This window comes from Ictidomys tridecemlineatus, chromosome 2 (assembly GCF_052094955.1).
Source record: "Ictidomys tridecemlineatus isolate mIctTri1 chromosome 2, mIctTri1.hap1, whole genome shotgun sequence".
NCBI lineage: Eukaryota > Metazoa > Chordata > Mammalia > Rodentia > Sciuridae > Ictidomys > Ictidomys tridecemlineatus.
The window spans coordinates 91,513,120-91,525,862 of record NC_135478.1 but is presented as its reverse complement, the minus strand read 5'-3'; the positions used below and the strand labels follow the sequence as shown (position 1 = coordinate 91,525,862).

The window sequence follows — 12,743 nt, the reverse complement described above, 5'->3', positions numbered from 1 at the left end:
AGACTTTCAAAAAATTGTTTTTTAAGGTGGGCGTGTCATGCGTGAAATCCCAGCAGCTTGGGGGGCTGAGGCAGGAGGATCATGAGTTCAAAGCCATCCTCAGCAACAGCGAGGCACTAAGCAATTCAGTGAGGTCCTGTCTCTAAATAAAATACAATATAGGTCCAAGGATGTGACCAAATGGTCAAGTGTCCCTGAGTTCAATCTCTGGTACTCTGCCCCCCAATTTGTTTTTAGACCAATGATAAGAATCCTATTTCAGCCATTTCTTAGGGGTTGGCTTTTTTTAATACCTTTTGTATGGGTATGCTTTTTCTATTTAACTATATAAATAAGGGGTTTTTGATAATTAAGTCTAGGAATTCATGAAAAGGTGATTATAAATTGAGAAAGGTTTCAAAGCTCAGACGTGCGTAGATATTCTCACCAAACATACAGTGTGCATAATTTACAGTTCATCCCTGTAGTCAAGCAGGGCCAGTTACTGCTGTCTGTTCATGAATTTCCTATTGAGTATGAACAGAAAAATGCCTGTATTTCAAGTCTAAGGCTGCAGCTATGCCCATACAGCCCTGATAAAGCAACGAACAGCCAACCAAAATTTGCAGATTTGTCATTGCCTCTTTTTCAGTTAAATTTAAACTTTTTAATGAGAAACAGTTTCTCTCCAGAGCTCTTTCTGAAGCAGTGAAAAAAAAAAAAAAAAAACTCGCATCTATTAGAATGTTTTCTGGCCAAAAGACGTCTGCTCCGGAAACATTTAGTGTGGAGGTAGAAACATTAATTTGGTGTGTTGATGTTTAAAATATTTCTTTACATTTATTTGTTTCAAATGTATTTTCTCATCTGGTGTCTTTTGGAGGGATATGGAGTTGCTAGGGGTGGAACCCAAGGCCTCTCATGTGCTAAGCAAGAGCTCTACTACTGAGCTATACCCCCTAGACCTATGATGTTATGTTTTTAAAATAATTTTTTAGTTATCGATGGACACAGTACCTTTATTTTGTTTATTTTTATGTGTTGCTGAGGATCAAATCCAGTCCCTCACACATGCAAGGCAAGTGTTCTACCGCTAAGCCTCAACTCTAGCCCCCATGATGTTATTTTTGATCAGTGCATATTAAGTAAGATCCAATCCAAGAAGTGGCTGTAACCACTCTGCCTCTGCAGAATGAGGTCCAAGAAATGGAATCAGGTTGTTAGCTGATCCCACAGGTATCAAATACCAGAAATCATCAAACCCAACCAGGACCAACTGTGGAATTTGTGAGGAACAAAGGAACGCCTCTGTTAAAAATGAGAATTTCTTAGCCAGGTACAGTGGCACACACCTGTGTGTGTGGGAGGCTGAGATAGGAGGATTGTGATTTCAAAGCCAGCTTCAGCAAAAGCAAGGAGCTGGGCAGGGATCATGGCTCAGTGGTAGAGTGCTCACTCTGGGTTCTATCTTCAGCAGCACATTTTAAAAAAAATAAAATGAAAGGTATTATGTCCATCTATAACTAAAAAAAAAAAAGTGTTAAGCAACTCAGTGAGACCCTGCCTCTGAATAAATACAAAATAGGGCTGAGGATGTGGTTCAGTGGTTTAGTGCCCCTGAGTTCCTTGGTACCCTCCGCCCCACAAAAAATGAGAATTTCAGAGTCAGGCGTGGTGGCATATTCCTATAATCCCAGCAGCTTGGGAGGCTGAGGCAGCAGGATCACAAATTCAGAACTAACCTCAGCAATTTAGTGAAGATCCTGACTCAAAAAGGGCTGGGGAAGTGGCTCAGTGGTTAAGCACTCCAGGTTCAATCTCTGGCACCAAAAAAAAAAAAAAAAAAGTTCTCATATATATGGCATGCACACACAAACCCACACAAAATAATTTCAAAATGGCAGCAGTCTTAAGCCAAGTATTGGCGCCCTTAAGAGCACAGAGCTCCAAATGGCTGGCACCCACAAACTATCTATGTTCTCAGCTGGCTCCATGTTCATCTTGGCATGGAAGCAAATCTCAAATCCAAAGCTAACAGAGTTGGTCTGTGGTTTCCTGCTGTCGACAGATCTGTTGGCTGGAGCCTATCTTCAGGAGGGAATAGTGGGTTGAATAGAAAGTGGAAATATCAAAAGTGACCTCAGAATGCAGAACTTTCTGGGTGGACAGCTAACCAGCATTTTTTTAAAAAATTGTAGATGGACACAATGTCTTTTTTAGTATTTTTTAATGTGGTGCCTGGGATCAAACCCCAGTGCCTCATGCATGCTAGGCAAGTGCTCTACCACTGAGCCACAAACCCAGCCCCTAACTAGCTTTTTTTCTGGTGGAACATTTGGTGGGAGAAGAGAGTAATTATATAATTGTATAATTATGGATGGGTTAATGGAGGAGTATAGGAATTTATCATCTGGTTAAAGGGGAAAAGGGGTTGGTTGAAGCTTATTAGCCAGTAGGCATTTGGGTCTATACCAGAGACCTTCAGAATATGTCCTCAAAGGAGGAGAAAAAGGTTTTCTGACCCAAAGGGCATGGTGGGAACTCTACCCAATAGGTTTGGTGTTGAGATTTTCTGGTCCTGAGGTAGATGACAATAGCTAATATTTACAAATTTTCTTTTCCCATATGAACACAAACCTAAGAGGTGGGCAACAGCATTTAATTCCATTGATAAAGAACCTGGGCATAAGGAAGTTAAGACCTTGCTCAAGCTTGTGAACCAGTGGCTCAAAGAGTTGGGATTCTGACCTACTTGATGTGTCATCTAATCCTGGAGCTGCCTTCTCCTCAAGTTTTAAAAAGCACTAAATAGTTTCTCTGAACATTCTTTTTCAGTTTGTTGAACATCTAATATCATTTATCTAGTACCCAATGTGAGCCAGAAAATGTTAAATATTTTCACACATACCATCTTTAATGCTTGTAAACTCAATGCCATCCCCATTTTACAGGTGAGGAAACTGAGCATTGAAAGTATAGCCTGTCCCAGCCCCCTTAGGGGTAAGGACCAGAATGAAGAGCATGTTGTAGTTATTAGAGGCTCCACAGATCCTCTTTCACCACTGGGCTTCCTTTACAATCACCTAAATGTCTGGGATATTTATACTTGTTTTGAGTGTTTGAATACCCTGACATTTTGGGTATTTTCATTTTGTTTTGGTACTGAGGATTGAACCCAGGTATGCTTTACCACTGAGCTACATCTCTAGCTGCCGCGCCTCCCCTTTTAAATATTTTTTATATTTGTCAATGGACTTTAATTTATTTATTTAAATGTAGTGCTGAGAATTGAACCTGGTGCCTCACATATGCTAGGCAAGTGCTCTAGACTGAGCTCTTAAATTTTTTTTTTTTTTTTAATATTTGGGGTTTTTTTTAGGTATAGATGGACACCACACAATGCCTTTATTTTTATGTGGTGCTGAGGATTGAACCCAGGTCCTGCCTGTGCTAGGCGAGCGCTCTATCACTGAGCCACAATCCCAGCCCAATTTTAAGACAATCTTGCTAAATTGCTGAAGCTGGCCTTGAATTTGCAATCCTTCCACCTCAGCCTCCTGAGTTGCTGGGATTGGTTCTGGATGTTCAAGGCCAGGGAGGAAGAACACAGAAGAGCACAGGAAGGAAGGACAAAGCCTGGACAGGAGATCATGATGCCATTCTAGTGGGCGAGACAATTTTCAAGTCTTACATTTCTGCCCCCTCCCTGTATTGTTCAAGTTTTCTTTAAAAATAACATTCAAAAGCTTTGTTTACTTATTTTCTTGGCAATTTATGTTGTCAGGACAACAAGATCTGTTTGCCTAGAATAGGATTTTCTGGTATTCTTGGAGGGGAAGACCCAAAAAGCAAAGCTAATTTTTATTATCCTATCTCTAAGAAGAAAATGGTTTCTTTGTGTGGGATGATTCCTATCCTAAGAGGGGCTCAATGTCAATGACAGGCAATTATGATGTTCTGTACTTTGTTCTAATTCACTTTAATAAAAAGGCACATAAATTGATGGGATTTTTAGCCCTGTGCTAAGTATATTAATAGCAGCATTGAGCACTTATGTGCTAGGTCCTGAGCTAATATCTTTAAACACATTATTGGTATTTAAACCCCATGCCAAGCCTGTGAGTTAGGTACTATTATTATCACCATTTGACAGCAGATGAAACCAACCTGGGAGAGATCAACTCACTTGCCCAAACTCACAGAGCTGGTAACTAATGGATCTGGGATTTGAACTGAGTCTGTCTGACTCCCAGATCACACCTTTCAATCACAATGTTGACAGCAAACAAATGTTTTGGGTATTGTACCTGCCTAGATGCCAGATTTTTATAGCTCTATTGGCAAGTCAGAACCCCGAGTGAGACTGGAGGTGCAGCTCAGTGGTAGTACACTTGCCTAGCATGCAGAGGCCCTGGGTTCCAACCCCAGCACTACAAAGAAACAAAAACGCAAGTCAAGAAGGAAAAAATCAAGATGGTAGCTGAGCATTAAATAAATGGTACAGTCTTTAACTCAGTAGATCAGAGAGACAGAGAAGTCAAGGAGGTCCTGGGTCATAACATTTCAGGAAACTTCAAAGAGGAAGTGAATCTTGGACTCGGGTTTAAATTCTTTTTTTTTTTTTTTTTTTTAAAGAGTGTCAATTTTATTTTATTTTTAAAGAGAGAATGAGAGAGAGAAAGAGAGAATTTTTAATATTTATTTTTTAGTTATTGGCGGACACAACATCTTTGTTTGTATGTGGTGCTGAGAATCGAACCCGGGCCGCACACATGCCAGGCGAGCGCGCTACCGCTTGAGCCACATCCCCAGCCCCTCGGGTTTAAATTCTTACCTGCACTTTTTATCCTTTCTTACTTGGTTTTTAAGTTTATACAGACATATTCTTGTCTGTTAGCTACAGTGTTGAAATGAAACATAGGACATTTAGTAACATAATGTAAATACATGGAATTGTATATTTTAACAAATAACAGGAAAAGACACCAAAATCTATTTTGGTTAAGTATGGTTGCCAAAGTATTTCTTGCCCATGGTCCAAATCTGGCACACCACTCATTTTTTTTAAGACCAGCTAATAATGGTTTTTACATTTTTAAATGGTTGAAAACCAAAACAGTAAATTTTTTACTTTTTTTCTTTCCAAAATAGTAATATTTTATGACGTGAAAATTATGTAAAATTCAACTTTCAGCATTTATAAATAAAGCTTTATTGGGACCCCATTATACCTCTTCATGTACCACTATCTGTGGCTGTTAGTTGAGCCATTTCCTTGGATAGCGCAAGGCCTGCAAGCCTGAAATACTTCCTATCTGCTCTTTACAGAAAAGGGTTTGCTGATCTCTACCTTAGAATTATAAATGTTCCAAGGGTTGGAATTCCCCACCAGCCCTAACACATACTTTTTTGGAAAAAAATCATACACACACACACACACACATACACACACACACACACACACACACACGGCCGGTTGTGGTTGTGCACACCTGTCATTCCAGCGACTTAGGAGCTGAGGCAGGAACACCTCAAATTTGAGGCCAACCTGGGCAATTTAGCAAGGCCCTATCTCCTGAAAAGTAAGCTGCGCATAATGGCACATGCCTGTAATCCCAGAAGCTCAGGAGGCTAAGCAGGGGGATCTCAAGTTCAAAGCCAGCCTCAGCAGTTTAGGGAGGCCCTAAGCAACTTAGTGAGACCCTGTCTCTAAATAAAATAAAAAGGGCTGAGGATGTGGCTCAATGATTAAGCATCCTGGGCTCAATCTTTAGTACCAAAAAAATAAAAATAAAAATACAGAATTATGCATTCACCATTCAGAACTGATTGTTGGTAATATTTTGTCATTTGTTTCATATGCATTTATAAATAAAAGGAATGAAACTTCACAATGTTCCTCACACTCCCTGTCCCATTCTCTGTCCCCCTGCCACCTTTTTTTTTTTGGTGCTGGGGATCAAATCCAGGGCCTTCTGCATAAGAGTCCCACCATTAAGTGACAACCCCAGTACTGTACTTCCTTCTTTGTGGCAGACTGTCATGAATTTAATATTCATTCCTTTTGTCTTTCAAAAAAGTCTTGCTGGGGCTGGGGGTGTGGCTCAAGCGGTAGCACGATCGCCTGGCATGCGTGCCCCGGTTTGATTCTCAGCACCACATCCAAAGATGTTGTGTCTGCTGAAAACTAAAAAATAAATATAAAAAAAAATTCTCTCTCTCTCTAAAAAAAAAAATCTTGTATGTAAGCATATGTACATAAACAACACAGTGTGGGTTTAAAAAATATATACATAAATTGTGCATCATACCATATTTTTTTGGGGGGGGGGTACTGGGGATTGAACTCAGGGGCACTCCACCATAGAGCCACATCCCCAGCCCAATTTTGTATTTTATTTAGAGACAGGGTCCCACTGAGTTGCTTAGGGCCTTGCTTTTGCTGAGGCTGACTTTTGAACTCGTGATTCTCCTGCCTCACTCTCTGGAGCCTCTGGGATTACAGGCACAGGCCACCTAGCCGTGACATCATATTGTATTCTGTAGATTGCTCTTGTACTCAACATTGTTTTTTTTTTTTGTGTGTGTGTGTGGCACAGATAAGTCTAACACAACTCCTTTTAACTGTAGTATGCCACCAAATGACTATAAGAAGTTTATTCATTCATTAGAATTCACATGCAGGAGGTTGTGGCCAGGTTTTTGCTCTTACCAACAAGTGCATCAGAAGAAGTGGTCATCTCATTGGAAGGCTTGTTGGAATCTTTGTCATCTCTTTGGAATTTTTTTTTTTGTGTGTGTCTGTGCAGCCTAGAAATACCAGAGAAGCTTAACAGAAGGGGTCTGGAAATCCATCCACTTGTCAAGAGAGCATTGAACCTTTAGTTTGTGCTTGACTCTCCTCTGAACTCAATTTTTTTTTTGTATCGGGAATTGAACTCTGGAGCACTCAACCACTGAGCCACATCCCCAGCCCTATTTTGTATTTTACTTATTATTTTATTTAGAAAAAAACAGGGTGTCACCGAATTGCTTAGCGCCTCGCCTTTGCTGAGGCTGGTTTTGAACCCACAAGCCTCCCGAGCCGCTGGAATTACAGGCGTGCGCCACCTCGCCCTGCTTGAACCCAATTCTTGATTTCCCTTTCGGCTGTTGGCTGTTCGGCAGGATCGCCAGGGTTGCCAGATCTCAGAAGGCCAGCGGGCCAGGGATCCCATGAAGTCCCACCCGCTGTCTTCTCCTGGCCCTGCTGTTACCCAGCTGGGAGATTAAACACACATTTAAGGTTCCAGCAAAGTCGGGCACCACAAAGGGGAGAGTGGATGGGAAGAGAATGTGTTTCACAATAATTTCTAAATAGACTCGTGGAAAAATCAGGACTTCAACGGTTGCCTGGAGTTGGTGCATCCGGGTGGAGTGGGATTAGGAGAGAACATCCCTCAGCCTTTAGGGCCGGCCTGGGAGCACTGGTGGGCTGAAAGGCGGCTGCAGAAAGGGGCTTCCCCAGTGGGTGGGCCCCGAAACCCGGGCCGCATCCATCGCCCGGCGCCTAGTGCCAGGCCGCAGGGCAGGACCCTGGGTCTCCCCGCGGGCTGGGGAAACTTCCTGATACGTGGCCGCCACCCTGCGGTCCGGGCGCTTGGCTGAACACAGCGAGCGCTGGGGGCGCACCCCGCTGGCCCAGGGGTCAGCAGTCTCGGAGGGACGACCCGGGAAGGTGCGCGCTGCGGGAGGGGGCAAGGTGGCAGCGCCGCGCGCCCGAGCACCGGGCTAGCCTCTCCGCGCTCCCGCGGCGCCACCGGCTAATTCCGCCGCCGGCCTCCCCTCGCTCCTCTCCCCTCCGCCTCGGCCCTCCCCTCCACTCCCCGCGCGTGGCCCAGCGGCGGGCGCGCGGCCCGCGCAGGACTCCAGCGGCCGCGGCCAATCGGCTCGCAGCCCGAGGCGGCGCCGCGCCCGCGCACAGGCTGGGCGGCTCCTCCGCCCCCGCCCCGCCCGCCCGGGCCGCGGAGAGGAGCGCGCCGCTGCGCCGAGCAAGCCGCGCCGAGCGGAGCCCAGCCGGGGGCGCTGAGCGCGGGAGGCGGCGGCGCGGAGCCCAGGTGAGCGGGCGAGGGCCGGGCCGAGCGGGGGACGCCGCCGCCGCAGCCCCGGACGCCCTCGTCCTCCCGCGGCGGGGACCACCGCCCGGATTTAGACAAAGCGGGAGGCTGGTCCCAGGTGCCCGGCACCGAGGGGACCGCATGTCCGCCGCCCCTGGTCCCGCCACGTGGAGGGACGCGGACCCCCGCGCCCCTTTCCCAGCGTCCTCGGAGAGGCCAGGGCCTCGGTGGCCTCTGTCTGGGCCGCGCCCGTCCCGGTGGCAGGGGCAGTCCGGGAGTTTGGTGCTGAGGTCACCGGGCCGGGGCTGTCGGGGTCGTGGGGGCGGCCTAGGTCCCCGCCTCGCGTTGACAGGTGGGGACACCCGGCCCGCGCAGGGCGGGAGGGGGCCAGAGGACCTGCAGCATCCCTACCCCCGCAGCCCGCATGTCTCACATGTCTCGAGGGCAACCCAGGCCCTGGTTACTTGGGGGCCAGGTGGCAGAACCAGAGACCAGCTGTGGTGGGGTCCTGGGGGACCTTTGCTGCTCTTCAGTGCGCTCTTTGACCATCCTCACCCCAGCCAGTACCTCACGGGCCGAATTGGTCCTTTTGACCTAAATTTACCTCGGGAGCTGCAGCGTACTGTGAATGCGGAGAAGCGCCCACCCCGGCACCCTCCTGGTCCGGGGCGCCGGGCCCAGCCGGGCTCTGCACTGGGTCTCAGTGACCCGGGTGCAGCTTTTTCTGGCTTTCCCCACCCGCTGCCTGCCGGGTTTGGGGAGTGGGGTGCTTTGACAGTTGTGGCTGCACTCACTTGATGCTGAGATGTGGCACCTGGGCCCCTCCTGGATGGAGCCTGGGTAGGGGCATGTCAGTGCCAGCATCATGAGGGGCAGACTGGCCTGGAATGGGACAAGCAGTGCTCACCTGCCTACAGGCAACTTTTGCCTTCTTCGGCCTGGCCCCATAGTCCTAGAGCAGAAACTTCAGGTGCCCTGGGTCTGTGCTTCCATTACTCCTCCTCCCCTGGCTGTGTCCCCTGAGAAGAGGGGGAGGGTGTCTGTCCCTGAAGTTCCTTTGTTCCTTGAAAGGGGCAGGGAGTGGCTCAATGGTAGAGTGCTTGCCTAGCATGCAGGAGGCCCTGAGTTCTATCCCTGACCCCACAAATTAAAACCAAAACCTGCAATTTCAGAATGAATAGAATGCGTACCATATAAACAGCTTTCGGGTGATAAACAGCTTTCGGGTGAATCCCAGACCCTCCTTCCAGATTAATAACTTCATTTGGTGAGCCCCCACCTAGGATAATAATAATGTTAATAACTTTTTCTCTCAGGGCTGGGGATTGAACCCAGGGGTTGAAGCAAACTAAACTTGCACTGTACCACCAAGCTACACGCTCACTCCTGATAATTAACATTTACTGAGTTCTTGCTGTGTGCGAGATCCTATGCTACATGCTGCCTGCATTATCTCATGTATTGACTACCCAAATCCTTCAAGGCAGGGATTTTTATTCCGATTGTAGAGATGAGTAAATTGAGGCTTACAAAGAAAGGTTAATTAACTTTCCCAGGGTCACACAGCCAATGCAGGTATGTCAGGTATTACCACCTATTCTAGAGCAGAGGCTTTTACAAGACCTCCTGGATGTGAGTAGGCCAGACTTGTTTACCAAGCAGCAGGTGAGGACCCAGATCTAAGCAGGCCCTGTGGTGATGCCCGTGGCCTCAGGCTTGTCTTTGCCTCCAGGTTGTTAGTGGGCCGGTAGCCAAATATATTCGCTAATAACTATGCAGTAGTTCTCATCAGGGGAGCGGTGCCACCCTCCTGGTGAGCATCTAGGAGTGTGGGGGCGACCTCTGGTTGTCAGAATGTTGCCAAGCACTCCTGGCTTTTGGTAGGCAGGAAGTGGGGATTCCAACTGTCCGCTAAGCAGATCAGTGCCCCAGCTCTAAATGGCAGTAACTCCACGGTTACAAGAACAACAAGTGCTGGGGGACTGGGCTGAGCAGGGGCCCTGGGAGTCCTGGAGAAATTTCTTCTTTTGGGTGTGAATCTGGGCAGGCTCCCTGAAGGAGGTGTCATGTGTACTGAATCTGGAAGAATGGACTGGAAAGTGGAGATTGGTTCAGAGTAGATCTTGGGGACCTCAGCCTGGATGAGGAAGGAGCTGCCCAGGCAACTTACAATGGGAACAGCCGCTCCGGGTGGGGCAGGCAAGCCTGAGTTCATGGCATTTTAGCTCAAATTTTAACATGGGCCCTAAAGTCACCCTGTTCAGAGAGGCTGAGTCACTTGCTCAGGGTCACCTGCCACCCTCTTCCCTCCCCAACATGCCTCCTCCTGGTGGCTGGGGGAAGCATGTGGATGTCATTTCCTCTCGCCATCCAGGGGATTTGGGGCAAATGCTATTTCAGATTTTCCTTTGAGTCAGAGCCTCTTTTCCTCGGATGTTTTTCCTTCCGTGGCTGCTCCCCTTCGGGCGGGTTAGAGAAGCTGGAGATGGGTTCAGGGGGCAGCTCAGCGCTGCAGTGACCCTCGCCCCAGGATTTTCTTGGAAGTTGGGAAATGGCATCTCCCCTTCCCCCCTCTCCTTCTCCTCCCCCTCCCCCTCCCCCTCCCGCCGGGATTGGACCCAGGGCCTCACTCCCTTTAAGCCACGCTCTTTCCACTGACCTACATCCCGGGCTCTTTCTTTTAAAAGTAACCAGGAAAAATTCCTGTAGCATAAATTTAACCATTTTAAAGTGATCAAGTGGCACTTTAAGACATTCATGGTGCCAGGCCACCATCAACCTGTGTAGTTTCAGAACATTTTCATCATCCCCAAAGGAAACCCTGTACTGTAGAGCAGTCCCTCCCTGTTCCCAGTGCCCCTGCCCCAGCCCCGCCCTGGCCCCCACCGGCCCTCGTTCTGTCTCTAGGATTTGGTTGTTCTGGATTTTTCACACTGGATCATATAACTTCTTGTACTTGGTGACTGTCCATGAGAACCCAGTCCCCTCCAGCCCACGGCCCCCTGAGTCCTCAGGTGCGCCTTCTCGGACACTCAGATTTCACTCCGTCCTGGTGATTCCTTCGGTGATTTTGTGGGTCTGTATTTCGTGAGACTTCTTCCAGAGAAGTAACAACACAAAGTAGAGAAAACCTCACCAGATGACCAGTGCCAGGAGCTGTGGCCAGGTGTGGAGTGTCCTGGGTCTTCCCAGCCAGCTGAGGCCAGGCTGCGCCTCGGGCCTCCTGTGAAGATGAGAAGGGGTCCCAGAGAGAAGGGGGACCATGGCTTTGCGTGGTGGTCTCTGTGTGCTGGGCACTTTCCTAGAGAAGGGCTACCCTACGTGTGCAAGGTCCCCTGGGATCTGTGTAATTTGCTGACACCTCTTCCCATCCTGAGCTCTTAGGCTGCCTGGGCTTCTTATGCTGGTAGATCGTGTCTTTTTCTCTCAGGTGGAGCCAGGAGGTAAGCATGGGGACCATCTTTACATCATTTTACTATATATATATATATATATATATATATATATATATATATATATTTTTTTTTTTTTTTGCAAAAAAATAAGGTTTTAGATTATTATTTTTTCTTTCCTCCCTGATGGGCCTCGATAATCACAAAAAGCCTTCTTTCTTTCTTTCTTTTTTTTTTTTTAGATGGACACAACACAATGCCTTTATTTTTATGTGGTGCTGAGAATTGAATCCTGGTTGCGCCTGTGGTAGATGCGCACTCTACCCCTGAGCCACAATCCCAGCCCAAAAAGCCTTCTTTAAACTGAGGCTCGCACTGAGACTTGGGAAGCCCTCAGGCCCCTGGTTCCCTGCCTGGATGTCAGTGATCAAAATGGGGAAGGGATCATCTTAGCCACCACTGTTTTTGGTTTTAGTTGTGTTTGTTGTTGCTGATTTTTTTTTTTCCCCAATTACGAAACATTTTAAGCAGTGAAAAAAAGCCAGAGTTTTGTTTGGGTTGGTTTTTTGGAGTGGCTTATATTTTGCAAGACTAAACAGAGCCCAGGAAGTGACAGGGGCAGGCAGGGCAGGGCAGGATGCTGTCTCTCTGCAGCCCTGGCTCTGGAACTTTGATGATGATCCATGATCATTCAGTCAGTTGCCTCTATTTGGGGGGGTCTGGTGACCAAATTCTGCCCTGGGGAACTGAAGCACACTGGGACTTGGTCCCTGTCCCCAAGGAGCTTCCAGGTTAGTGGTCTGTGAATTGTTGGGAAGCCCTTTGGAAAAGAAGAACCTCTTTTCCCTTTGGACAAGGAGAGAAAGAAACTTAGAAGATTCTGTGGTGCCCCCACCCCCACCCCATCCTGGAAGCCGCTATTTTTATGTTGCCTCTTTTATCCTGGTGGCTTCTGTAAATAGTTGAGAGATGGCAGTTGCAGAGATAAAAATGCTAATTCCAACCTGGAAAGGAGATGGATGGTTCCTTGAGGAAATGGGGGTGGTGGAGCAGGGGCCAAGATCTTACCCCTCTGCCCCCTTGTCTCTGGCAGGTGGTAGGAACTGAGCCCATGGGGGAGGGCTTGGTGGGTGGTGTGTGACACACACTTCTGTTGGAGGAGTTTAAAGGGGGTTAGGTGTGGGGGGGCAAGAAGGGGAGCACATTCCCCTTTGAGCTTTTGAAAGTGCATTAGGAGCCCAGCCTGGTGACACCTGCCTGTAATCTCAGCCCTGGA

At 47.6% G+C, this 12,743-nt stretch overlaps 1 protein-coding gene across 15 annotated transcripts in view; it reads left to right on the top strand.

The window, feature by feature from the left end:
- Positions 1-7,932: 7,932 nt before the first annotated feature.
- Camkk2 (calcium/calmodulin dependent protein kinase kinase 2) overlaps positions 7,933-12,743 on the top strand; it is a 52,971-nt gene continuing 48,160 nt past the window's right edge. For 9 of the 15 annotated variants that reach the window (XR_013434825.1, XR_013434821.1, XR_013434820.1 and 6 more), the window contains exon 1: positions 7,933-8,075. The gene's annotated coding sequence lies outside the window, so the exon portion shown is untranslated. The remainder of the gene's footprint in view (positions 8,076-12,743) is intronic. The other 6 variants (XR_013434823.1, XR_013434824.1, XM_078039197.1 and 3 more) reach the window with 1 other exon arrangement.